Source organism: Diuraphis noxia, unplaced genomic scaffold (genome assembly GCF_037042655.1).
Source record: "Diuraphis noxia isolate RWA-SAM2 unplaced genomic scaffold, SU_Dnox_SAM2 contig0002, whole genome shotgun sequence".
NCBI classification, from domain to species: domain Eukaryota; kingdom Metazoa; phylum Arthropoda; class Insecta; order Hemiptera; family Aphididae; genus Diuraphis; species Diuraphis noxia.
In genome coordinates, this window is record NW_028301712.1 from 66,914,512 (window position 1) to 66,926,875 (window position 12,364).

Below are 12,364 nucleotides of genomic sequence, written 5' to 3' on the forward strand. Positions count from 1 at the left end.
TGAGTGGGCTCGTAAATTCTAACAAATGTCAAAATGCAAAAACATTGAAGGCGTTTTGGTCATTTTGTTTATGGGCTTTTTCAGCTGCGCCAATCCATTGCGAAGCCGTGACGTACTTTCATACATTAATGAACAACGTAACCGCCCCATCTTGATGATGTTTTCCCAGATAAAAGTTTTTCTTTTAAGACTTTTTCAAATTTTTATCATAAAATATGTATTCGTTGGATAGTACCTAATTCAAGTTTTTCGACTAGTTTATAAAGATAAAATAAATTATGAAAATGTAGAAAGATATTTTTGTAAACAAGATATTGTGAAAATATCATTTTTACAAGAATGCGTTAATATCGTAAGAATTAAAATAAATGTTTTAGGAAAAACGATTCTTCAGAATGATTTAAGTATTTAAAATGTATATACATTTTTAGAAAGTGAGTGAAAAATCGAAATGGAAAAATGTGTTTTTAATGATAAAATTTACTATTTTTCCTTTGATTTTAATTATTGTTTTTTAAAAATAATTTTTGTAAGATGCAATCAAAATGATTGGTATTATAAAATATCGTTTGTTATAATATTATTGACCTTAACAATTATTATTTGGCCTTCTTGTGCCCATACAACAGCTATATCGTAAAAAATGTATATCATATCGTAATAAATATTTTGTGAACGTAACGAAGAACGCTCATAGACATTATTTCTTTTGGGAAAATCTGCAGCATCGTGAACAAAGCCAATTGATGGCTTGTAAATCTAATTTCGTCATAGTAGCACAACGATAAGTTAATAATTCCAGCAGCGTATAATAATATAATATATTGCTACTATATACGAATCGTCTATACTTTCGAGCACTTATATTAATGTAATTATTATTATTATAGCACAACAACAATAAAACGAAGCGACGCTGCAATTGGTATATATATATATAACGAGTACATTTTTACATCTATGGGTATAGATTTACGGCGAATTGTTTTGGATAAAATTTTGTGAAAGTTTTACGACCCTTTTAATTTTTTCGTAGAAAAAGAGCACCATCATTCGTGTGCTAATGCGATCGTCACCCCCGTTTCGAAAGCCCTCATCACGCAGAGAAATATCTATATGTGTATGTGCAGACTGTATATGTATTATTATGACATATATCGTACATATATATCACTTCAGCTGCAGAAGCTCTGCCAGCACTCTGTCTATGCATGTCATACTATATATATTATATAATAAATAAGTCTTAAATCCGAGCACGTGTTATAATAAATATAAAATCGACCGTAAGTCTATTGTATGTTCAATTTCCCCAAAACCCAAAATCTTAGAGAAAAAGAGAGAGAGAGAGAGAGAGAGAGAGAGAGAGAGAGTGAGCGCGAGAGATGGACAGATTGATAGAGATACATATATAGTGAAAGAGAGAGAGGTTACTCACGTCGCAAGTACATGACGCGCAGAGAGCTAAAAGACTGTACAAAAATCTTAATCCACGCAAACGGGGACCCGAAATAGTGATTTTACTACCACCGAGCTCGAATCCTCGCACTTCTCCTCCTGCAGTGTGTGTTCGACTTTCGTCCGAAAACAACACATACACGAGATACACACGTTTGTACGAGTGTGTGTGAGTCCTAAGCCGTGTATATATATATACAGTTTTGTATAGCTTAGTGGCATAAAAATATTATACGATCGCCCGTATATAATATTATATATAAACTCTTCGTTCCCGGGATGTTTTTATTTCAGAAATGATGCACGCGCGAGTAGTCCAAACTGCTGTCGATCCGCCCGTAATATCAGTATAATAATATAGAGGTACAGCAAGCGCGTATACCTATATATTTGTACATTCGTAATAAACGGTATACCTATATACCTATGTCTGCGTTACTATATTTATATATTTCCAAAGATTCGTTTCCCCTCCCCTCCATACGGTCATTTTGAAAGAAAAAGAACAAGATTAGTTCATTAGCTAAATAGCATGAGAACGCGATAGTACCTAAATATATATATATATTATATAGATGGGAACATCATGCAGTAAAAAAGCATCCGCTGCAGCAAAATGTCGTATATAAGCGAATAAATATAAAAAATATACGATACATTAAGGTAGGTATAATATATATACCTATATATATGTCTAACAAAATTCGGACTTGACTTTGAGAGTTTGTACTGAGGGATCGTAAAGGCATTTTCTGCAGCGCCGGTGGAGGCATCAAAAACCATATAGATCAAAAAATGGATGGAAAATTACTACTTATATTAACAATAATATAGGAAGCATGCCAGAATGCGGAAGAGTCTTCTTTATTGAAGATGTCTCATCATAATATAAAAATAATATTTAATTATACGACAATATATTTTGTGATATGACCTCAATATTTTCATGTTCCTGTATCATAACTACAATGAATGTCAAATATCCATTCTTTAATATTTGTGTCGAAAACCAGGTAGCATAAATAACGTGTATATTATAATAATACTGTGCTCGTCCGATTTAGATAACTATATAAATAATTGTAATATTGTGAGCAAAGTAAAATAATTAAATACAATTTTTTCGTGAACCCTAGCTCGACCTCTCCCACCGATTTTAATCACTATAAGAAAGTGATTTTGGTTGAATTAATTGATAAAATATATTTGAAAAACATCAAACAATACTCCCGATCCTCGGGAGTCTTATTTAAGCGATACTATAATTTTGAATCTGAATATTCGATACAATTACAATATAATCAACTATATTCTTGAAAAAATGTGTAAATGATTATGATATGTTTTATAAGATTCCAATTTTGAGTAGCCCATATTCACGGCGGCAGAGTTACGTCCATAGTATACACATCTATTCATTGGTGATAAATTATAGGTATTATATTATAAGTCTATAGACTCAATGCGAACCAGCTGACTCGGCTCGGAAATTCGCAAAAACCCTGTGCGTACTGTTACAAACTTATAGCTGTAGTGTGCTGTTTCCGATTGATGATCATATTATATTCGTTAAAATAATTTCGCTCATAATAGATTGTAACGTTTTCCCATAGACGCGCGTAGCAGTGTTTCTCACGGGCGTCTATAATATTATAATATTATGCGATTCACACGGCGCCCGTGCGTCTTAATAGTTAATAATAACGATGACACCGAAACCCGTTGATTGGATCGTTTATATCACGCGAAATACATTCTTATATGAAATTTTGTAATAATATTATACCATTGATTGTAAATAATATCGTCGTCATTCGAAGATGAGTGTTTGTCTTTCACGACATAATTATAAATTATAAGAATAGATACACAACAACGGCGAAATTCGGCTCGTACATACAGGTAGGTACCTACTACGGGTGTTAGGTATAAGAATACGTGTACATAATATGTAAATGCGTGCGATGAATCATATGTACGGTATATGACAATATACATGCTCGCGTATAATAACTTAATATACAAACCTCTGTCCGCTGTCGTCGTAAAACGAGCGTCCAAACGGATTTATGTCGCGACCGTATAACGAGCGAAATCCGACGGATCATCACACGCGAGGACAGAGACCATTATTATATTATTATTATTATTTTTTATTATTACTATTACTATTATTATTATTGTAATGTCGTCCGATGAGTTCATATTATTATACGTTACCGCTTTATCGCGAGAAATATCTCTAGATTATCATGCGTGTGTGTATAGGTAGGTACCTACGATAAACACGTGGGAATTCGATGGCGGCGGCAGAGGCATTGATTAGTGTTTTTCCGATCGGGCAAACTTGTGTTAAATATACATATGCTGGCCATAGTATTATGTAAATAGACGACGAGAGATGACTATATTATTATTCGTATAACAAGTGTAATACATATATGTACCTATATTGTGAGAATATAAGATAAATAAATACCGAGATCATCATCTATCGGATTCAAGCGCACGAAAACCTGCACAAACGCCCTAATAGGAATATATAACTTCTTTATTATTAAAATAAGGTTATACGTGGGGAGAGGGAGGGTCAACGAGAGATAAATAATTGTTATCAACTTAATTTTAAAAAGCCGTTCCATCGTCAATAATGGTTGGATTCTTTACGCAAGACTGAACAACTATGCATATTCAACAAGTCTGCGACTTTCACTGATTGTAAAATTGTATATTATTTAGCTTACAGATTTTGAAATATATTTTTAATGAACAAAATATGCTAGCACGACGATAACATAAGATCACACATTTTCGAAAATGAATAAAACATATGTGCATACTGTATTTTACAGTCACCAAGACTTCGAAATATGGGGGCTTAAGTATAAGTTAAACATAAATAAATTTAAATTTTTATTAAAATTCAAAAAACATGTCAATATGATTTATAACTCTTTACACTGCAATCGTATTATTATTTTTAATTTTTAATTTATTCGCATAGCTGGTTGCATAAATTAAATGTACTAGTATTTAGCTATAATGTATGATAAACGATATTAATTTACATGCGATTATATTAAAATAGGAGAGTTGGTATAAACAAATTACTTCTGAAAGTAAAAACTGCAATTTAACATTAACTATAGCTTGAAAACAATAAAAATTGAGCATAATATAGAATATAGGCTGTAAGTATATACCATGAAGTATTTGAATCTTGAGCAAAAATATGAAAGTGGTAACATCCTTCTAACCCCCCCCCCCCCCAAAAAAAAAAAAAAAAAAAAACAACACTATTTTAATAATATATATATACGCGCATTTACTTACCCAATTGTTATTATAAACCGTGTATACCTTGTTTAATATTTGTATTTTTATAATGTTGCTTGTGTTGTGTGACAAATAATATCGTTCATTTTCACTCATTATACGTCGACGAACATCATAGATACGATTATATTATAGGTATCAGTAGGCGTACAGATACAGACCGAGGGAACGCCGTGAGTTTTCCCACGTCTTATCATTGGGGAAATAGGAAATCACTGTGGGCACCATATACGCACTATATTATCACTTACAAGTGCGCGTTGCAAAGTTGCAATATTGTTGATATAGTACACGCGTATCGTCACAATACATCGAAATCGGCCTTAGATCGTCCGCGACACGATCGTCACACCGGCACACGCACTGCGCTGCAGTTGGTCGATACGAACGTCAGAAAAATATTTTGAAATATTTAAACAGCTCGTGGGCTTCGGTGTTAACTGGACGTATATAATATGAATTATAATATAATAATACTGATATTGTATATTATATCGCCGCCTCCTGTCTCTATATTCCCGAAAACGCAGCCCAATTCTTCCCGCCGATCATTAAAACTCGGTCGCTATACCTTTGTAATACTATAATGCTGAAGCAATATTGTTGGGGAACGGTCCCACCTGTTAATCGTTGTGGCGACGGCGACGATAATATACCTTTACTATATACTATGTATGTTATATTTATAGGACACATTATTATCCGACCAGACGAAGTATATATAATATCATATTATAGTCATCCATATAGGTACGACTACGATATATAATAATATGTCTATCGTTATTTTGTACAAATTACTTCCACACGCTACCGCGTGGTGCTCGCACTGTGAAGTTTACGGGGCGGGAAGAGGTTAATTTATATCATAGGACAGTCCAGATATGTATATATTATATACATGTATAATATATGTGTGTGTATATATAATGTACGATATGTGGTTTGTATACATATTGAATATATATATATATATATATATATATATATATATATATAGTTTTTATGACGACTCTACATAATAATAATACACTCGCGTATTGTACAAATACTGCTGCCGCCGCTGCTAAACAATAATATACGCGACCGTCTGCGAAGACGATTTTTTTCTCAATTCTTAAATATCCGTTCCGGAATTCCTATAATATGTGTATATGATATATATTGTTATACCCGCAGTAAATCCCGGCAAAAAAAATCATCGAATAATACGAAATGTCCGTCACAAAAAATAGAAATAAATGAGAGGGTCGGCAGCATGTGTGCGCCGTGCGTGTTCTTTTTTTTCCTGTTACAGGCTCTCGCGGCAGTTGGGCCGTCACGAGTACACAGAAACGAAAAAAAGGGATGTATAGACGACGAATAATACACACACACACACATATGTGTATATATGAACATAATGTCGCCTGTATAGGAGTGTTTTTTTTCAGTCTCCCGCCCACCCTTCGCCACTGTGTTCGTCGGCCATTTCGGGGATTCGTCTCGCATATTGTTCGGTGCACGCACACACACATACAAACACACACATACACACACACATACACAAAAGTGTGTGTGGTAGAGTTATAGGCAAGTCGTTCCCGAGACTGGTGCACCGGCTACGTCTGGCCGGGCGTTTTAGTCGTTTTTTTTCGGGCCGTGGTATTGAAAATCCGCTAAAGGTTGACGTATCGTTGTGTTCAGTATATATATTGTACAGAGAAAGGAAGCAAAAAATAAAATACTGAAAAAAATATGGTTCCTTGGTCAGCAGCGTATTGTAATATTACTATTATATGAGACGTTCCGAACGCACGACTGCATTTATTTATATACGATATTATAATATTATGCGACGCGGCAAGTAAGCTTATCTTATATAATATATATTATGTATCTATTATTATACCTCTATTATACAACATAATTATATTATATTTTCATTCGCGTATAAAATCTATAAAACAATTTTTAAATATGATTACTGTTTAATAGCTATATACAGGGTGGAAAATCACACGCGCGTGTTAGAGATTTGAACGTAACATACTTGTATACTGAAGTCGTGATGACTGTATAATTTAAATATTATAGAAATATTGCATGTTTTATGACTGTGAATTGAAATGATACGGATTACATTGTTGAACATTGAAATCGTTGGAAATCCGTCATGAATTACTTGTGGCTTTTGTCGGTGCGTTATTCGAACGCCATAGTCTATAATATTATAGGTACGCTACTCGTATGGTGCTTCGATGTGCGATTTTAGATTACCTATAATTGGCTGCGTCAATACTTCGAAAATGAAATCATTCAAACTTTAACTATATAGTGTGCAATATCTACCGCTGTATGATTTTTACTTTTTTATATTCACAATAAACATCTGCAGTGTATATACGGTTTAGAGGTCTCTCGGTTTAAGTGCACAGATGATGCTTTTGAGATTTATAGAGAAGACTTTGGCACTCGCGTCGATTATATTTACTTCGTAAGTGATGTATACCTAAGTTTACCGCGGCGTAATCAAGATTCGTGTTCAGTGCGCCACGTACACGCAGGTATATAAAATAAAAATGTTTATGCGCGTGAATATAGGCTTCTATAACGTTTTACCGTAAGTATTTTCCATGTTTTTTACTCGCAATCTCTAATTTAATAAAAACATCTTACGAGTAAAGTGTTGTATATTATATTATACGCATGTAATATACGAGTATATAGTAGTTGCATCATGTGTACTGCCCGTATACATAAAACCCTAAAACGCTTTTAGCGAAAGTACATAATATGTGTAATACGCGCGCTTAAAGCACACGCGCTTCGTAGTATACTTTGAGCGCACTTTACGATTCGACAATTTACGCGTAGGTGTGTATACAGGACGTGGTCCGCTGTATACCATATCATCACGGTGCGATCGTCCTTTATACGCATGCGTCACGCTGGACTCAATATCGCGCGTTACCAAAATCCTTTACAAAAGTATCTACAACCCCCTTATAATGTAGGCTAGTATTAAAATATGACATCGTAGCTGGTGTTGCAGTATTATTGCACATTTTCCAAACGTGTCTCTCGTTTATCTGTGCGATAGAAGCAGGCTAGAGACCAAAAAATGACAACATTGTCGCTTACCGGCCGGGGGGCTGACGTAAACGTCTCTGTGTATATACTACGAAGAGCATTAAATCTATGTGAAAGGGTAATGCACTGATATACTCATCGTATAAGTGTATCGATTCGGGTTCATCTACCTGTGATGGTAGACTCGACGAGGTTAGAAAAAAAAACCTTTCTCGTCGGTCGCCCAACGAACGCCGTTGCTTATTCGTAATAATGCATACCGACTCGCGACGATGCAACGTGAAACGAAAATCGATTTCTTTACTTTTCTTTATTAACATTCAAAATTTTTTATCAAACTAATATTATACGTAACTACAGTAAAACTTACTTATAACGAACCCAATATAAGTAGGAAATCTTTTCAGGCAACGAAAAATAATTACAGTCTTGTAAATACCTAACCCATGTCCTCAAACCATAACCTAATATTAATATGTTTTCTACCTACAACGAAAACTTCTATATAACGAAAAAATCAATTGGTAAGGATAGGTTTTACTGTTAATGCGTTGCTCTGTATTGCGTATACACAGACGCCCGACTACATTTAATGGCATTGTATACCTATTTATATTATCGTTCGCATCTGCAGTATCTTAAATATTTGTAGAATGTGAGCTTGGTTATTTTTCGATACCTGTAATTTTCCTAATATTAGTAAATTACAACAAAGGTAGGCACACAAGTGGCACCTCTCTCAAATCGCGTCTCTGCGGAGATGATCTTCGCCCGAAAAACATGTAGATATAATTTGGTATAACAAATGATTATTAAGTACCTATACATAAATAGATGATAATTCTCAGGTTATAGACATAACCACAACAAGGCATATGCATACGATGCGCGAGATATTTAAAGGTGCAAATGTCAGTGTATTACCAACGTTTAAGAGGATATAAGCGAACTATTTGTTTTTTCTATTTGATTAACGGTCAACATAACAAATTTACGTTCAGCAGAACCAACCAACAGAGTTGAATATTAGAGTGAATTCCATAAAACTTTAAGTAAATAGAACGCTCTACCTGTATCCCTATATGTCAGCTGTGTTTTGATAGTTATAAGTTATGGGTGTGATTTGTTTTTTAAACTTTCAAGCAACGCAGTGCATATTATTATATGCGCTGTTGGTCAAATTCAACGGTGTAAAAAATGTGTTGGTATATACAAAAAATAATGTATTGGACGCTGGTAATCTGTATACGTTCAGCGGCGTGGTTCAAGAAGAAATTGAACCTCCGTCCTGCATTTTTTAAGCATACCTACCTGATATTATTATTATTTAATTCATAAGATTTTTACTGTTCGCAGGAGCCATTAATTATACCTACACGCGCAGTATAAGATTAGCGTGGCATCGGCGAGAAGAAAAAAACCGTCGGAATTCACATTTATATGCGTTATTATTACACATACCTAATACATATTATTTTTAATCCGATTTTCCGTCACGACGCGATGTTATATCTTACAATACATAACATAATAATATGTATTATTCATGTATCGATGTGAATATAAGTGCAACGCCGACGCCGCTGCAGCCTCACGACTACATAACGTCTATTATTACACCTATACCGGCTATACCTACGAAGTCCTATTATATACATATATATATATATATATATTATTTATTGTGATTATTATATTATACGCCGCCGTATCGTTTTATGCGACGAAGTGACATCTCGTCGATCGAAGTGTGAGCGTTTGTGTTTTCCCCGTCCGCGTTTAACATAATATTATATACGTCTAATTAAGATATTTTCGAAATCTCACATTATTATATATAGGATAGGTATATACTGGCTACAACCTTATGTTATACAACCAATCACACTATATATATACAAACGTGTGCGTTTATGGTATACATATGATTTCCAATCACGTGCGTCCGTTATACATTAGACGATGCGTATAATAATAATGTATATACGATTTGATCGTCGTAACGTATTATAATATTATGCATATTGGTAGATATCGTTTTAATAAATACGCTTCAGTATGTGGTCGGTCGCTTCGGTCGAGCACAGGTAATATTATATTAATATATTTCGGCACCGCTGTCGATGGCGATGGTGGAGGGGTCGCCTGCAGTGATCGGGTTTCCGGAGGCGGGGTGGTAGGTGACGGCGAAGAGGAGGTAAATCCGAGACTGATTTTTTTTTATTCAAATTCGACGGACGAGCTGCACGTCCGCGTAAACGCATCATCACGCATACCTTGTATATACGCGCGAGAAGATTCCGGTTTTTTGGGCCACGGAATCGAATGACGTACCTATCTAACTCTCTGTATTTATTATATGTATATTATATTGTTATCGTTACATCACATATTATAATACAGGTATACGTATAATGTAGTATGCGCCGAAGTTCTCAAATTAAAATAATATCACTTACACAGATATGATAATATATGTGGTGCTTAGCGGGACGACCCGCACTATTGGCCAGGCGCAAAGCCATTGCGTCGACGTCCTTATTATAAACTTGGCATTGGGCGCCCGTTTGTATATATGTAAATAAACATCATATGTATATAATATTATCATTATCTATATGCGTATAATATAATTTTTAATTCTACATAGATATTACAAAAATATAATAATATATGGGTACATTACGCGTAACCTGCAGCACCGTGATGATTATATTATACGTGCGTTTGCCTAATATTATGTTTTCTGTTTTTTGTTTAATTAACTACCGAACAACTCCCCTATTATATAGCTCTCTGCCTCTCCCCTGGATAAAGTATCACGACGATAATATGATATATAATAATAATAAACAACTATTATTACCTATGCCGCATGCGCACTATATAATAAAATATGATATCTGCGAATTCGTGTAGTACGCTAAGTACTATGTATAACGACCAGATCGCACGCGCGACGTCGTGCAGTCAGCTCGTATTTTTGACGTTTTTGGTTTTTGCTCTTTTATTTTTAATCATTTGCGCAGTAACTCGTTTCTCGGTTGCAGACTTTAAGCACGCGATAAGAAAACGCGCATGTCACGAGGGTAACGCTCTAAATTAATGAGTTGAAAATTTAAAAGCCGCCGCGAGTCACCGCTTCAGAAGTTTTTATTCCCGCGACTTTTGACTGTAACAAAATAATATTATTTTATACCTACGTATATATAATGTACTATGGCATAAATAATATAACCGTAATGGGAAGCCATTTCACACTCGACCAAGTCTCTTGGGATGATGTATATATACCTATTTTTGAGTGTATTTAATCTTTACTTTTAAAAAAAAAATATTTTATTTTTCCTTACGTTTCAATTAAAATTTATTTCGAATGCAATTTTTTCAAAGAACTAATAAAACATACTTATAGTATATTATTTATATAATATGTTTGGTAGTAATGATAGAAAAATGGAGTCCAAATGACATATTATCAACAATAATATAAATATAAAATAAATATATCTATAATAATATAATAATTGAAGAATAATTAATATCAAATTCTAACTGCTGACGAGTGATGAGTATAATAATATGCTTATAAGTACCGTCCTGCCTGGAAGCCATACAGAATTTAAGCTTATGTAACAACCATAGTTCTATAATTATGTTAAATTAGAAGAATAATACTTACATAAGTCCTCGGTAAATTGCATTTAACAATGAATTTTCAAACTTAAGAATTGCATAGTTTTTACATGAGTATCTACATTATACCGACTCTCTACTTGTAACAATATAGTAAGTAAAAATTATATTCTTTAGTAATATTCAAATTGCTATAATTGTAAGTCAGCAAGTTTATATGAGCAAGAAGAACGATAAACTTTATAAATAAAAACAATAATTTTTTTCACTGAAATTTGACGTGTGCCCAACTGCATTTTTCAATTTACTCTGAAATCGGTATGGGCGTAACAAGAAAATGTATTATCAATGTAATAGACGTCTAAAGTAAATGTGTGAATACGTCTGGTGCGTATATAGTTCATTTTGTCAGAAACAATTAACAAATAACAATGATTTTCGTTGTCTCGTTATCTCGTTGACATTAATTAATCCATTTGTTTTATATAACACCACCCGGGTTGCACGAAACAATTTCCATATACGATGACAGCTCGCACTGAGTGGCGAGTATAAATTAATTAACGTAATTAAGTATAAAAAATATGACAAATTATTTTTCACGTATTAGCAGATAACAACTGTAACATAAAATTGTGTACGCAGGGCGATTTCCCACGAGAGTTAGTATACTAAGCATAAGTGGATTCCATAATATTGTTATCACGAAACACGTCATTCAAAATGTATAACTATCTTCACGAGTGGCCATCACGAAATCCGAATCTGAGACATTGATTTTTATATTATATAAAAGTGTAAACAGATTTACAGAATATTTGATACCTACTTCATTTGACACAATACGCAACGTTTGTGTAGG